We start from the raw sequence: 15,472 nt of genomic DNA on the forward strand, positions 1-15,472 counted from the left end.
GCAACTGCAATGCAAAGTGTGCACATGTCGAGGCTACGTGGCGCGCATGTCACATCGCGTGTATTGGTGAAAAAAAAAAGCAGGGAAGAGATTGATACGACCGGATCTCTTACAGTCATAGAAGAAAAAAGATTTCAGAAGATGTGTACAGAAATGCTGGATAAATACATATACAGCATACCTGATTAAATAAACCAGGCTAGGTTACCATTTGTCAAAGCCCCGTGTCACAGGGGATGTAATTCAATCATTGTCATCATCCAGGGGCGTAGCCAAGCGGGGGGGGGGGGGGGGGGGGGGGGGGGGGCGTCAGCCCCCCCCCCCCCCCCCCCCACACACACACACACGAATATTTTTGTGCCGGCATGCACCGCCGATCAAAACTACCACCGACGCCAGGAATCATTCTGGATTCTGTCTACAATGTCGTTTTCACGCTCGAAGAAAAGACTTTTCGGCACGAACATTGCGAACTCGGGCTGGATTTCGTGGCAACGCCTTTGCACCTGGAGTCACGTAACGCAAGGAGCCCCATCCGAGCACAAACTTTCAAGGGCTTTTCGATAGCGAGCGGGCGCGTTGCGGCATCTCGCAACGGCCGCGGAATCTACGGAGCGCATGGATTTCAATTACGAAACTTTATTGGTATAAAGTTCTCATAAACTTTTGACGCGAAAGGTGCACCGACATTTCCAAAGGGGTGCTTTAAAAGATTTTCAATTCTGGAACTTTATGGGGTTAATGCTCCAATAAACTTGGGCCAACATGCGTGCACTGGAGCCCTCGTGTCCAAGCCGTTCCAGAAATGAAAGCACACGCTCGCAATCTTCCGCACACACGAAAATACTAAATATCACCGTGACTGTGAGCTAGCAGCTGATAATTTTCTCCAAACATTTTCAGGAAGCGTGCCCAATGTGATCGATCAGCTGAACCAGGGCAGGCAATAGTAAATATGAGAAAACAGAAGAAAGTAAATGGCCTATTATTGAGGAAATTCTTTTTGCGGACGACAAGGTCTGGCTCTCCGTGGCCACAGGGACAGTGGTCCTATGGATTTAAGCATGGCCCCCGCTGAAAATACTGGTATTTTCAGAGCGCTTCTTCGCATGCGAGCTGATTGCGGATATACATACCTGAAGAACCATTTGGAAAGTTGCCCCAGTAATGCCTCGTATTTAAGCCCAGATGCGCAAAACCAAATTATAGAATTTTGTGGTGGTTGGTATCCTAAACAAGGATCCCAACGACATCGAGGGAGTGTTTTAGGTTTCAGCACCTGAATAGATGCCCTCCCTCATTGCGACTGCAGGTTCTATGTAAATGTGTACAAACTGCTGCAGGTTCTAGTCACCCTTCCAGTGACAACTGCCAGCGCAGAAAGAATATTTTTTAACTAGAGTTTACTTAAAAACTACTTGCGCTCTACAATGTCTGTGGAACGCATGGTTAGGCTGGCGATTCTATACACCCACAGAGACGTCAGCATCAACGTGTCCGAAGTCATTGACCGCTTCAACTTCCCCGCCGAGAGAAGTTTGTCCTTTATAGATAGCGAAGGAGCAAAAATCAATGCAAGTAAAAACCTCTGTTCCTTCAGGTCCATAAGCTCGTAATTATGAAAACGTATGACTGTTCGTTATCTTTTAAAATCGCAGAAATTTTAGCCGTTTATTCTAGCAGTTAGCATCATGATCAAAGTTATCATGCGAATACGAAAATTACGAGGACATCAATAACCAACTTTTACCCGACCTTGCTCATTGAAAGCCCGGCCCACGCGGCGTTTGCCAAAAACACACTCGGATATTGGGTAGTTCAACTTGCCGCATCATCTGTGGCTTTCGTTTGTATTTTTCTTTCCTTTTTAGCTACGTGATTTTATTTCTTTTTTGAAATGAAGCAATACCCTCCTTTAATTTTGGGTGCAGAATAATTTTTGCCGCTCTGCAGGCAGTTAGATTACGCATTTTCGTACTGATTTCTGCATTATTCCTCTATTATTCTACCCATATGGCGCTGTCGCGACCGCCGCATGGCCCGAGCACATATCACGATTTCTGCGATCATAGTTTTGTTCTTGCCTAGATCATCTGTCTTTCTGTGCGCAAAGTTTACTATCTGTGACTGCGCAACATACTTATTTGTCTTGTTTGACGCATTACATACAGTGACGTTTGCTTAAATACGTAGATTTATTGGAGACTTAGACGTATATTTAAATATCTTGTTGCGAGGTTTTGTGTATAAAAGCAGTGAAATAACTTAGTTTCCAGCGACTCTTTTTTGCCCTTTAGCGAGTTGTATCTTCGCATTTGTATATTCCATTCTATCTTCGCATTTCTAATGTATAGTTTGCAGAACTCCTACTTTTTATTTGTACTCACTGTTGCGACTATAATCTTGGTGTAATTACAATACACGACCGGTAACAGCTGCTCCTGCGTAATCTATTGCAACAAGGGACAGCGTCATTGAGGTTCTTTTCTGGCCGTTGCATATGCGCAAAAATGTAAACAAGGTTCTTGAATGACAAAGATTCATCCGAATATATGTCCTCAACTTATTCATTTCATGGCCTTTACGTTTTTCATATCAGCTGCATGCACTGCTTTGCTGGTTTCGAACTGATATAGTTATAAAGTTCGTGTGATATTTTCCTTACTTATTAAATAGACACAAAAACGCGGCAGCATTGATATGAGTTATTTCTTCCACAATTTTGGGGACATACGAATATATTCTTGTATGAAGAAATACATATTTTACGTGACAGTGCGTAGCGTTCAATAATTCGTTTGCAGCATCTAATATGCAATGGCATTGGCAATACAGTTATTATTCATGTATTTGATCCCTCGACAAATTCTATAAGGAGGAGGCCGCGTTGCAACCTGAGCCGCCCTCCCCCCCCCCTCCCCCCGAACAAAATTTCTGGCTACGCCACTGTCATCATCATCATCGTGTCTCATCGCGCGCTAGGGTGCGTTTACAGACAGACAGACTAAGAACTTTAATGAAGGTCCTGAGAAGCTCTGTTGCCCCCCCTCTCACTGAGGCGACGAAGCCGCGGGCCGCACCCACGTCGGGACGGGGAGACCAAGCTCCAGCGCCGCATCGTGGGCTCTCTGGACAGCCCAAAATTGGCGTGACTGGTCGGAGCTCCGAAGAGCAGAATAGGGCATTTTTCCGCTTCCTGGTAGCAAGCGCTTGCGTGCGGATACAGGGGAAGTGCCGAGTGATATGCTAATGTTGCTTTGCATGCATAGCGATATGGAAGACGAGAATGGATGTTAGCCATGCTCATATACAGTCTCACTCAGCAACACACTATTTTGTTGAGAGTATGATCTACACCCGAGACTTGTTCAGAGCACAATGTGAACCCCCAGAGTGGCTACCCGTATCAGACCAATTGGCTTCTGCGAAGCCTTTTTAAACCACATACACTGGCCGAGTTGTGGCTCGTGTATTTATAATATGTACATGTGTATCTGATAATTTTGTTTGTGTTTGTATTTATAATACGTACATGTGTATCTGATAATTTTGTTTGGGTTTGTGTAATGGCAATAAAGAAAAAAAAAAGCTTGCGTGGCTCAGTGGTGGAGTATCTGACTCCCACGCAGCGGGCCTGGGTTCGATCCCGGCGGGAACTGGGTACTTTTTTTGTCATTTCCGGCGACAGCGGTTACGGACACCGGAGGCGGAGGCGGCCGGCGGCGGACACCATCGCCAACCGTAACGGCTATTGGAATGAGCCCACAGCAGCTTACGCTGTAAAATATACGAGTGTCACGTAGCTGGACAGAATCAAGGTAATATTGTTTGCCGTTACTTCGAGCAAGAGAGACAATGTTTTTTTTCTATTTCGCCTAATTACATAATTAGTTATTAATTATTCAACTTCATTAAATATTGTATTCGGAGCAAAAGTGTCAATGAGAAAATTGTAGACCATCGTGGCAAATTCCCGATCCAGCTTTCTGTCGCTCAATATGTGCTACGCAAAACTTTTTTTCAAGTCTGAAAGAAGCCCGCGAAAGCCCGAGAAAAGTGATGCGCGACTAGTCGCGCGGCACTTTTTACAGCGAAGCTGTTTACCTGTAGCCCCCGTATGCAACACCCGCATGCGTATCCCAGCGGGGTTACCCTGGCCGGCTTACGTCCGCTTCACGGCGCGTGGACAGGAATGCGTGGACCGATCCCGGAAATAGTGCAATATCAGGCTGACCCTCGGCGGAGGTGAAGCAGGCTTCAAGCACTCAGCCAACGTCCGGAGATAAGGGCAGATACAGACATCCTGTACTCATGTAACACTGTCATTACCTCTCCTTATTTCCCTTACCCACCCCCTCTTTCCTGGAGTACTTGGCTTCACTCGGACTCGGCGGATCATCAACGGGCCTTAGCGGAGCAAGCGCTCTTCTTTACTGGGCCTTAGTGCTGGCCTTAAATAAAGCTTTAGCGCATTTATGCCGCCGCCGTGAGGTTCCGTATAAAGTCCAAACACAACATCGTCCTCGCGCGCCGTACGCTGTTCGTGCGACTGAAAGCTTGCGAGGGTCAGCCGACGATCGCGGCTCAATCTCGCGCGCGCGAGGGAGGAAAGCGGGGCAGAAGCGCGCGGAGGCATTTGGGGGAAGGGGGCGTTCTACACCGGCGGCTGCTGCTTCCGGCGCGGCCGCGCGGGCACCGTATCTTGAAAGCGATCTGCGACGTGCGCGTCCGTGCGGGCCTCATCTTCAAAGCGATCTGCGATGTGGCCCAAGTGCAACCATTGCCGGTAGCTTCGTATGCGTTGTGTTTTCGACGTTTATTTCGCGTTGAAGCGTAAGACGCACGAAGGTCAATTCGCTCGCTGTATACAACTGTATGCAATAAATACAATGAATGCAATACAAATATATTCAAGTCAGTATATATGCAACGAGTTCTGTTTTCTAAAATGGTTTCCGTGTCAATTAGTTTCTTTGCAGCAATTTACTGTATAGCATCAGCAAGGAGTCTAATCTCAGATCTTCGTGTGTGCTGCAGAAGGGATAGGCTTTGCTGATACGGTTCACAAAACATAGGCCGAGGCACATTCCGGCCGAGGGAGGAGTGGGGCCGCCACCATGTGCCCTGAAGAGATTCGCCGCCACCTTTATACAACCTCAGGTGCTTTCCTGAGGTCTCCATTTGACAGCATTATTTTTATTAAATGCGAAGCATTTCTTCGCGCACATTTGCCAACTTGATCAGTATTTATCTATCTATCATCATTGACTTCTACCGGTGCTAACATATGAGGCAGAAACTTGGAGGTTAACAAAGAAGCTCGAGAATAAGTTAAGGACCGCACAAAGAGCGATGGAACGAAAAATGGTAGGCCTAACGTTAAGAGACAGGAAGAGAGCGGTGTGAATCAGAGAGAAAACGGGGATAGCTGATATTCCAGTTGACATTCAGAGGAAGAAATGGGACTGGACAGGTCATGTAATGCGTAGGATGGATAACCGGTGGACCATTAGAGTTACAGAAAGGATACCAAGAGAAGAGAAGCGCAGTCGAGGACGGCAGAAAACAAGGTGGAGTGATGAAGTTAGGAAATTTGCAGGTGCAAGTCGGAATCGGCTGGCGCAAGACGGGGGTAATTGGGGATCGCAGGGAGAGGCCTTCGTCCTGCAGTGGACATAAATATAGGCTGATGATTATGATGATGATAATAGTTGCCGGACTATAACGGCTACCAATGCGAATAGCGGTACTGCGAACGGTCGGCGCCTACAACATAACTAAAATGTCAAGAACGAAACCGCCTTCCTGTTGTGACAATACAACAGAACACAAAGAAATTGGAGGACGCTTAAGCTTCGCCTTTAAGTGTGGAACGCGATAGCGTCATCGGGCCCCATTCGGATCGCATTTTTCTTTATGAGTAGGCTTCACTGCAAGACAAAACGTGGGAAAGCCAGCTTACAAAGACCAAGCTTACACCGATCGCCCTAAAATCGGCTTCAGTGTTAAACAGAAATGCATTGCTGGGAAGACGTTTTTCCAGGGGCAATACAAGTCGTCTTATATTAAAATGTGAAGGCTGTAGGACCTTTCTTTATTATTTTATTAATTGTTTGCTGTTGGCCCGACGCGCGCGGGTGTTCAAAACGCATTATGCAGGCTAAGTCCCAATTTGACCTGCCGAGGATGGGAGCGCCATCTGGATATGATTTTCGCAAGTAACGTACCCGAGCGCGCCTCTGCAAGGTCGATCCGCATAGGTCGCGAAGCTTCGGGCGAAAAGCGGTTCAGAACCAATTGTCACCAACATCAGCAAGGGTGGTTGTGGGAGCAGCGATTGAAGCGCGACTATGTTTGGGGGGAATAAACACTGGGAAAGAAAAAAATGTTTTTTTTTAATTAAAGCGACACGCAGTTAGATTCATTCAACGAAAATAAAATTCCTAATTCATTTTATATACGCATGGCGAGAAGATACAACTCTATTTTACTTGATCATTATCAATAAATACCTTTTTTCAGCGCCCACCGTGAGAGCGCCCATCGATAGCGGCGGGCGTTGACGCCGCTATCACTTGCAATGCAATGCAGCTCTTGGAGTGCGCGGAAAGGCACGCTCGTAAAGTTCACCTGTTACAATACGCCCCCTTCACATGTTGTGTTGTTTTGCATGTCGACGTTTGTCTGAATTAGGTGACGTGGGTAGTTTTATTGTTTCTTAACCTGTGCAGTCAAAAGTAGTGAGTTGCGACCGTCAAATACTTGTTTACTTTAGTTGTTTTCGTGCGACAGCGCTGGCCGACGGGCTTGGCGTCCGACGAAAGGACGAGCACTCTACGCAATCTACGCCCAAAGCGTTCGTCCGCCTCCAAAGAAAGTATGTTCTGTGCAGCGATGCGATTTCGACACCCGTATGGCTGAAATTTTCCTGCATCGCTTTCCGCGCTGAAAGCTCGGAACGCCCATCAAAGTCGAATGGCGGGGCATTTGAATATACAGCTCTAATGGCAGGACTCCGAAAACAAATTTCGCACCTGAGAACAAAATCACGTCACTTCTGTTTTTGACGGATATGAGGTCCAATTACTTTTTCTTCGGCCGGAAGTGTTCCCTCCTCACACAGATGGCGCTAAGCCCCATGAACCGCCGATAAGCCGCCATGTTTTGAACGCATGGGCTTCTATGGAAGCTTCGCTACCAGGTGTATTTACCTTGGTCCCTGTTCGTATGGCATAAATGCTGGAAAAGTGGTTTGTGTTTTGTTTCCTCGTAACAGAATTATGTTTTCTCGTACAATCAAATTACAATCCGACGCCACCATGTTTGTAGGTTGTGGTTAAGTCGTACTTTACCATTTTTCTGACGGATTTCACTGTGAGAAATTCAATTTTTGACGGCCACGCTTGCGCCACGCGGAGTGCCTGCGTGGTCTGGGTGGTTCGGGATGATTTTCTCCGCCACGGACGTCGACACCTACGCCGACGCCGGATTTTCTGCGACACGAGGTCCTTAACGCTGCCGCGTTAAAAGTAATAATGTGAAAACGAGCTGCCAGGCATTACAAAAAGGATATCTGGTGTATTTATCGTTATACAGCAGGATAAATAAAAAGAAACAAAACTCGGGACATTTGGCCGTCCCGAGTGAGTCGAGTCGGCACTCGGGACATTTACTCGAAAGTCGGGACTGTTCCGCTAAGTTTGGGACGGTCGGCAACCCTGTGCTGTATACTTTGGCTAAGTTTTGGCATTCCCTAGCTTGAAAGTTTAAACGCGCGCTTCGAGGAGACATTGGTAACTTTTTTTGTATTATAGGAGGTCAATGCATATTAGGTCTGTCGGTATGGCGCATGCGCACTTGGTGTCTACTGCTTCGAAAAAGAAACACGTGACCATCGCGCGGGTGTCGCTTCGAGAACAGAAAAGGGACGGACGCCCAGTGGTCGCGTCGAACACAACAAAACCGGAACCCACGAACGCACGGGTCGATGATAGTAACAGTGAAGCGCAGTCCTCGCTGAGTGCTTCTTGTTTACCGCCAGATCAAGCGCTGAACGATAAGAAGCTTGTGTCTGTGCGGTACAAAGGGTAGGGGCCAGCACTCGTGCAGAGACGCGCTGTCCCGTTCTTGTATTCCGGAGACGACCGAACTACGGTACATACACTCAACAGGATTTCACAAACACATGGGGCGGCACGTGAGAAAAAACTAAAATTAAAAAGAGCGCGGCGACAAAAGGACGACAGCAAAAGGTAGAGCACTGGTCTAATGGACAGCGTTCTACCTTTCCTGTCGCCGTTTTTTAACGCGATATAACGTTATAAGGGCCTCGTGTCGCAGAAGTTCCGGTGTCGGCGTCGTAGCCGGCGTTGGCGTCCCGTGAGCGAAAATTACCGTATATAATCTACACGGCACTAAAGTTCTTCTTCTACCACTAAAGTTGCTCATACCTTGTCTTACATTCATGACAAATCCAGGGAAAACACGGGGAAGGCGAAATATGGAAATTCAAGACGATGAGCAAAACGAGAACATGGTGAAAGCAGGAGCCAACGTTTCGACAAGTGGCAGGGGTGAAAGAGTTATTCTTGACAAAGTTATTCCTCGGAACTATGAGAATGACAGCCCACAAACAAGTGTCATGAAACAGAACACCGACAACCGCATGCCTTTTATGTAATCAAATATACTCAGGCTGAAATATTAAAAGTGAGAAACAATAACAGAATATCGGCCCACACAAGAAGCCGCGTTTCTACCAGAAAGCTCGCCTTCGTGCATAGCGTTCGCCGCCAACGTTTCCCGGACATTGCGGTTACATGAGCAGCAGTTGCCGGGAAGCGTGAGCAGCAGTCGGGGATCTTTGAAAGCTGTCGCGTTCCACTCTTACAGGCAATGCTTAAGCGTCCTCCAAATTTTTCGCCCTTGCGCCCGTTTTAAATTTTTTTTTCTTCGCGTGCTGGAACACGTCTTTGTCAAAATTTAACCTTTGTGCTTTAAAGGATTGGGGTGGTTCACGCAAATTATTTGTAGGTTTAAGTTGAAGAGACGCAAACGAGACAAACTATACCCGCCGTGGTGGCTTAGTGCACGGCTATGGCATTGCGCTGTTATAATCACGAGGTCGCGGGATCAAATCCCGGCCGCGGAGGCCGCATTTCGATGGGGGCGAAATGCAAGAACGCCCTTGTACCGTGCATTTGGCGCACTGTAAAGAAACACCGGGCGGTCCAAAATTAAACTGGAGTTCTCCGTTACGGCGTGCTTCATAACCATGTCGTGGTTTTGGCACGTAAAACCCAGGTATTTATATTTTAAAAGAGAAAAACTAAATCAACTTACTCTTGGGAAGAGCAGTGGACAAGAATAGCCAACGCAGGGTGCAGACTAACTTTAATTTAAACACCCCCATAGAAGGTTATTTTCTTTTTTTCTTTTTAGACATGTAGGGGAATTTTTAGAAGTCGCGCCCTATGGCAGATAGCACAATTCTAATCCATCCATTGGCCTACTCGAAGAGGTGGATATTACTTCCACGAAAAATCTAAATGCGTTATCAACTTATTAACCGAAGTATCCCTAACTAAGTTTACTTTTACTAATTACATTACGGCACATATTGCAATTTAGAAATTCTTGTCATCCTTAGAATTGATTTCAAGTAGGCATATGCATTGCGAACTCACCGGCTACAAATAGTAAATTGCAATATATGTCAATAAAGTGATTAGTTAAAATTTTCATTAGTGCAATTTTGAGAATTAATTGATTACGCATTTTTTTTGATTTCAAGTGTAAGTAATGTCCCTTCGAATAAATCAGTTCAATAATTAAAAATTGTGCTATCTACCACAGGCGGCATTTAAAAATTCTGTAGATTAAACAAAATAAATAAAAATACCCGTAGCATGCACTTACTGGGTGAAAATTGATAAATATATGAGTTCAGTACATTGCGACGCCAAACAGCAACGTAACAACCTGAGCACACGTTTTTGTCACCCACCAAGGTATCTAGATACGTTAGCTCTTTATCAAGCGTTGGAGATAATTTGTATATGCACACTTCACTTGATAATTACATAACGTGTTTAGTACGTCTGATCAAGGAACCCGTACGGTTCCCGAAACGTCTCTGTGTTATTTTCACCTTGACTTGGTCAGTGACCGCAATTTCTTCATCATCATGTTACCTGACCAGACGAACTTTCGTCGAACCCGTGACTACGTATTTACCAACGCTTTTGGGGGTGAACAGAATCAAACACTGGATGACGTTTCAGGCCAGCGTTTGCCGCCGTCCAGTTGCGCTATCCTGGGCCCTTATTTACTTGACGCAAAAAAAAGGGTAGTGTTCAACTGTTTGCATAGGCGTATCTACCGGGGGGGCAGAGGGGGCACTTGCCCCCCCACTGTCAAAAGTGGGGGGGGGGGGGGGGCAAAGCATGCCATTTGCCCCCCCCCCCCCCCACACTTTTGAAAGTGGGCGCTTTCGGCTACACACCGGAAAGTCCAACAAAACTACAGCTGAAGCTAAATTTTATTTCTTAATAGAGTCATCACGTTAATAATGCTTTTCTTTACTACTGATCCCCGGTTTGGGCAGCGAGCATTGTGCCTCCTCATGACGCGCTGTAGTGGGCGACGTGCGAGATTCGCCATACACGCTTGCATTGCGCAGAAGTCCTGGCGCTGGACAGTTCCCGCAGTTACATATTACCGCCTAAGCATACTTGAAAAAATAAAACAATCGGCTTGATATATTTAACCTTCGGGCGAGGGGAGAGGTCCGGATAAAGTATTTTAATCAGCCGCGCCCAATGATGGGTGTGCCTTACTGCATGAAATGGTTGGATTATCAAATGCTGGAACTATTGAATCTCCGTCCAGAGATAGTCTACGTAGCGTTGCAGTATAAATATATATATCTTATCACCATCAAAAATCCAATCAAACCACTTACAGGTGTAACTGCCGAATTTCTTTGTGTAATCACGACTTATCGTTTATTTATTTATTTATTTATTTATTTATTTATTTATTTATTTATTTATTTATTTATTTATTTATTTATTTATTTATTTATTTATTTATTTATTTACAAAGGTCCTAGAGCTGGACATTACATGAGGGGTGGGTACGCTCGCCTGCTCTTTTGAGTAAAGTTTATTCCCTCTCTCTCTCTCTTCAATATCAGTTTTGAAACGGGAAATGTCGGGAATGGGGGTGATGTCAGAAGGAAGGGTGTTCCATTCTCGGGCTGAGTGCAGGAAAAAAGAACGCTGATACGTGGTGTAATGGGCGCGGGGTAGATACACAGTATTGGGATGCGTATGGCGGGAGAAACGATGCGCTGGAATGATGATTTGGTTACCTGTGGGCAGCGAATGAAAGAACCTAAAAAATAAAACAAAAGACGAGCACTTTTGCGGCGGGAGGTGACCGAGAGAAGACACAACCGGGATTTTAAGGCTGAGACACTTGTATTATAGGAGTAGTCAGAGAGAATGAACCTGGCATTACGGTTCTGAACCGATTGGTATGTTATGGTATGATAAACTTTATTCAGGTCCTGAAGATCAACCCTTAGGATGACGCAGGCGGCTCCCACGTCGGGACATTTGTTATAGTGAGGCATAAATTAATAAAGTAAGAGTAAGGTTTAACCTTACCGCCGTGTCGTGGGCCTTCTGCGCGGCTTGTACTTGATCTAAAAGCACTCCACTGTGAAGCACTCGCCGCCACCTGTCTCTTTCCTTGTCGCTGTCTGTGAAAGCCACAGGACATTGCTGAACCGATTCAAGGGAATGAATTATATTAACCTGGTGGTTGTCATAGATAGCACTGACATATTCTAGTTTAGAACGGATTAGGGTTTTATATGCAAGTTCATTTATTCATGATACCTCAAAGGTCCCAGAACGGGACATTACATGAGGGTCTGCGAGGTAGTATGTTCGTGAAAGTGACCTCGGTTGAACGTGCAGAGCCATTTCAGTGCCAATAGAACACTTAATTGAATTTTTTCTAAAGGCTTTTATCACTACTGCTTTTATCGATTTAATTTTCAGGCCGTTTCTGAATAATTAATAAAGAGCCACCCTACAACTTGTTTCCCGGCAGGAGCAAGAACAGCAGATATTTTATATTTTGAAGAAATGAAGACCACTTTATTGTGACGTGTTCTGAAAAATTGAACTGCGGTGCTTGCTTACGTACTCGAAAAACCGCTGCTGAATACTCGCTTTCCCCCAGTTTTTATGCTTTACACACGGCATTTAGTTATTGATACCGGTATCCTTAGTAAACTATGCGAGACTGTGTTAATATTTATTCGAAGTACGAAACAATATCCTGAGTGACGAGCGATAAATGTTTTTTCTGTGTAGGATTCATTGCAAGCCTTTGTAGAAAGTTACATATTGAAGTGTTCTAGGGTGCCATACCGCCGCTTTCCACGACTCCTAAAACAATTGCATGAGATATGGACTTGAAATTTCATGAAAATAGGGAGAATTTTAAGCGCAGTGCGTTGCGAAAATCTCACTTTCCTGGTTTAAATGCAAGTGTTGCAGATAATTACTAAACCCTTGTTTTCCCATTTGTTCCCGTGCACCATACGGGATTTGTATAGGTTGCTTCTCTGGTGTCCTCGGTGAGCTAAACAAGGCATCTCGTTTATATCTGGGGATAATGAAATTTTCTGACGAAGTAAGATGTGTATTGATGAATTACTGTCTTTTTTAAGTTTCCAGCAAAAATTGCTTCAGAGCATTACACGGGGACAAGGTTTAAAACGGAACACTAATATACGGGTAACCTTTTAAAGTATGCGATGTAATTACAGGAAACTGAAAGATTTAGTGCAACTATTCGAGAAAAAAAAAACAGCTTCACTTAAAATCGGGTTGCACTTCACCAAGTTCGCACACCTCTGCCGTCTTTCTTTCTTTTGAGTATTGAGAGTAATTTATGTTGATTGTACTTCGTTCTGTATAACCTCGACAGTACTACTATCTTAACTAGCGATACATTTATTCTGTAGACTTAAACACCAAGTAAAATTCTTTAATTAGTAAAATTGACTGCAACAAATATGCATTTTTTGTGAGCTGCACTGCTGCTACTGGGTTGGATCAGGGACCTCTGGGCACTCAATGCCATTTGTCCCTGCATCACATATAGAGTTTATAGCGACAAGAAATAAATGCAAATTCAAATAATGTTTCGGGCCTCGATGGTTCACCATGTACGTGTGATTGAGAAATAGCTCTATATGTCTGTTACCTGAGAGAAAAATACCTGACAGATGCATTTCCAGGCTTTTTCACTTATTATAATAGTAATTATATATAATTATATATAATAATAGAGAGGGAGAGAGAGAGTCAGATCTGCAGTTTGCCCCCCCACTTGAGAAATAGTTGGTACACCTCTGACTGTTTGTCACCTCCACTTCTACTTGGTGGGCAAGTTAGGGCATTTAGGTTAAAGTGATTGGCCGCGCGAATAAACACAAACACCGCAAGAAGACAATAAGAGGAACAGCACAATCGCATCCATGCGTATCCGTGTGGTTCGTGTCTATATTCGTGAAGTCAATCGTGTTAACGCAGTTCTGGTGCACCATGTTTCATAGCAAGTCCTTTAAAATTTCCATGCAATTGTGTGCATCTGTTCTCGGCAATGCACTTTCTCTCTCCTTTTATTCTTTTTTGCCTTATAGTTTCGGCACAGAACGAAAAACGTTGACGCACAAGCCTGCAAGCAACAATATATTTGGCATATAAAACAGCGCTGCAGCAAAAATATACCAGCATTCGATTTCCCATTCTGCAATCGGCTGAAACAGTGTCGAAGACTGGTGGAACATCGGTTAATACATTGCAAACGCTATTTGTGAGCGTAGCAAATGTAGCGCGAATTAGGTCACAAGCAAGCTCAGAACGTGCTTTTTGACGCCGCCGTAAACCCGAACCGAGACGGTTAATTTATACTAATTTGATAGAAAACATCGTGTCGGCAAACTCGTTCACAAAACGCACAAAGAGTGGAAGAATAATACATTTAAATGTTGGCTCAAGACCTATACTTTAACTGTAGCTTTCATAGTGAGCCATGCTTAGCCAGGTCTTCCTTGTTGTACGGCGCAAAACGGTACCACGTACCAGACGTATTCTGTTCTGGACGTATACTGTTCCAGACGTGCACAAGACGTACACCAGACGTAAACTCGTTCACTACAGGGTAGCAACACAGATCACGGTAAACACGGATGTGTCTGCAGGCTATAAATATACGTCCAAGCGAAAATACACCTTTTTAGGAAACATTGCTTTTGAAGATATCCAGAACAAAACACACTTCTTTTTTAGAAAGTACCCTGTATCCAAACTATAAACCGCAAGAGAAGCGACACTTTTCCGTCTGTGTTTCGCCCTCTGCGAAACAGAGACGCACATTCTTAAAACCCAACATCAACTGCACAGCCATGTTGGGCAGTAGTAGTGTACGGGTCGTTGTTCGAGCGCGCTCGAACGCTGCCTCGTAACGATCCGTCGAGAACTCACCTAAAAAGTACGAGGCGCATTGAGGAAGCAGCCGATGCCGTCGCAGAAGGAGCTCCCGAATCACGCACGCAAGAGATAAGGGAGATCCATAAAAAAGAAGGCGACGAATAAAACACACTACCTTGCGGTTTCATCCGACGTCAGCCCCCTCGAGCGTGGCTTCGCACCATTGTAATCCTCGACTGGGCCCAAGCGTACTTATGACGGTGGCTTCAAGACGGCTGCTATACACCACTCTTCTCGGCGATGTACACACACGTACGTACAAACACACACGCCGAAAATGAGGTCCGATCGGCTCCCGACGACGAAGGCGCGCGTATCTTCTTTTGACAGTCGTAGATAACGGGAGGTGAACCTCTGCGTATATAGCGTCCAGTCGCGGTGCGACCGACCGAACACATGATAACGAGCGCCGGGGTCGTACGTCCGTCGTGCGCATCGCATCGTCTGCTTTCGTTCCCTCTGACGCACATTGTTCCTTGTCCTTTTTTTTTTTTATTATTATTATGATTTTCTGCCCCCGCGCGGCCGTTATCGCGTATTCACGCACAGCAGCCGACAAAAGCGTCCACTTAGCTCCTATATCTGCCTTGCAAGATTTCTCTCTTTTGCGGTACACGTAGTACTTCCGTTCTGTGCAATAGAGCTTGTATATAGAGCGGTTGCCTGCATAGTGCGCTGCATGTAATACCGTGAAAAGTCGAATCGTCTGCTGATTATAAGTGATTTGTCCTGATGAAACTGGAAATGTTGGCAAACTGTTGCGTCTCCGGATTCTCCGTGAACAGTACGTTGTCCAGTTAGTAAAGGACGATAACAAGAGGTGACATTAAAAAACAAACGAACATTGCGATAATAAAGCACGTTTAGTTCAAATGTTTAAACGGCAACAGTCGAAT

The 15,472-nt window shown here is 45.2% G+C and overlaps 1 protein-coding gene across 1 annotated transcript in view; it reads right to left on the reverse strand.

Annotated features, from left to right (window-relative positions):
- The window catches only part of LOC119453302 (uncharacterized), a 31,973-nt gene extending 17,018 nt beyond the window's left edge, over positions 1-14,955 (reverse strand). The window contains exon 1 of the mRNA XM_037715340.2: positions 14,692-14,955. The gene's annotated coding sequence lies outside the window, so the exon portion shown is untranslated. The remainder of the gene's footprint in view (positions 1-14,691) is intronic.
- Between the last annotated feature and the right edge of the window lie 517 nt (positions 14,956-15,472).

This window comes from Dermacentor silvarum, chromosome 5 (assembly GCF_013339745.2).
Source record: "Dermacentor silvarum isolate Dsil-2018 chromosome 5, BIME_Dsil_1.4, whole genome shotgun sequence".
NCBI classification, from domain to species: domain Eukaryota; kingdom Metazoa; phylum Arthropoda; class Arachnida; order Ixodida; family Ixodidae; genus Dermacentor; species Dermacentor silvarum.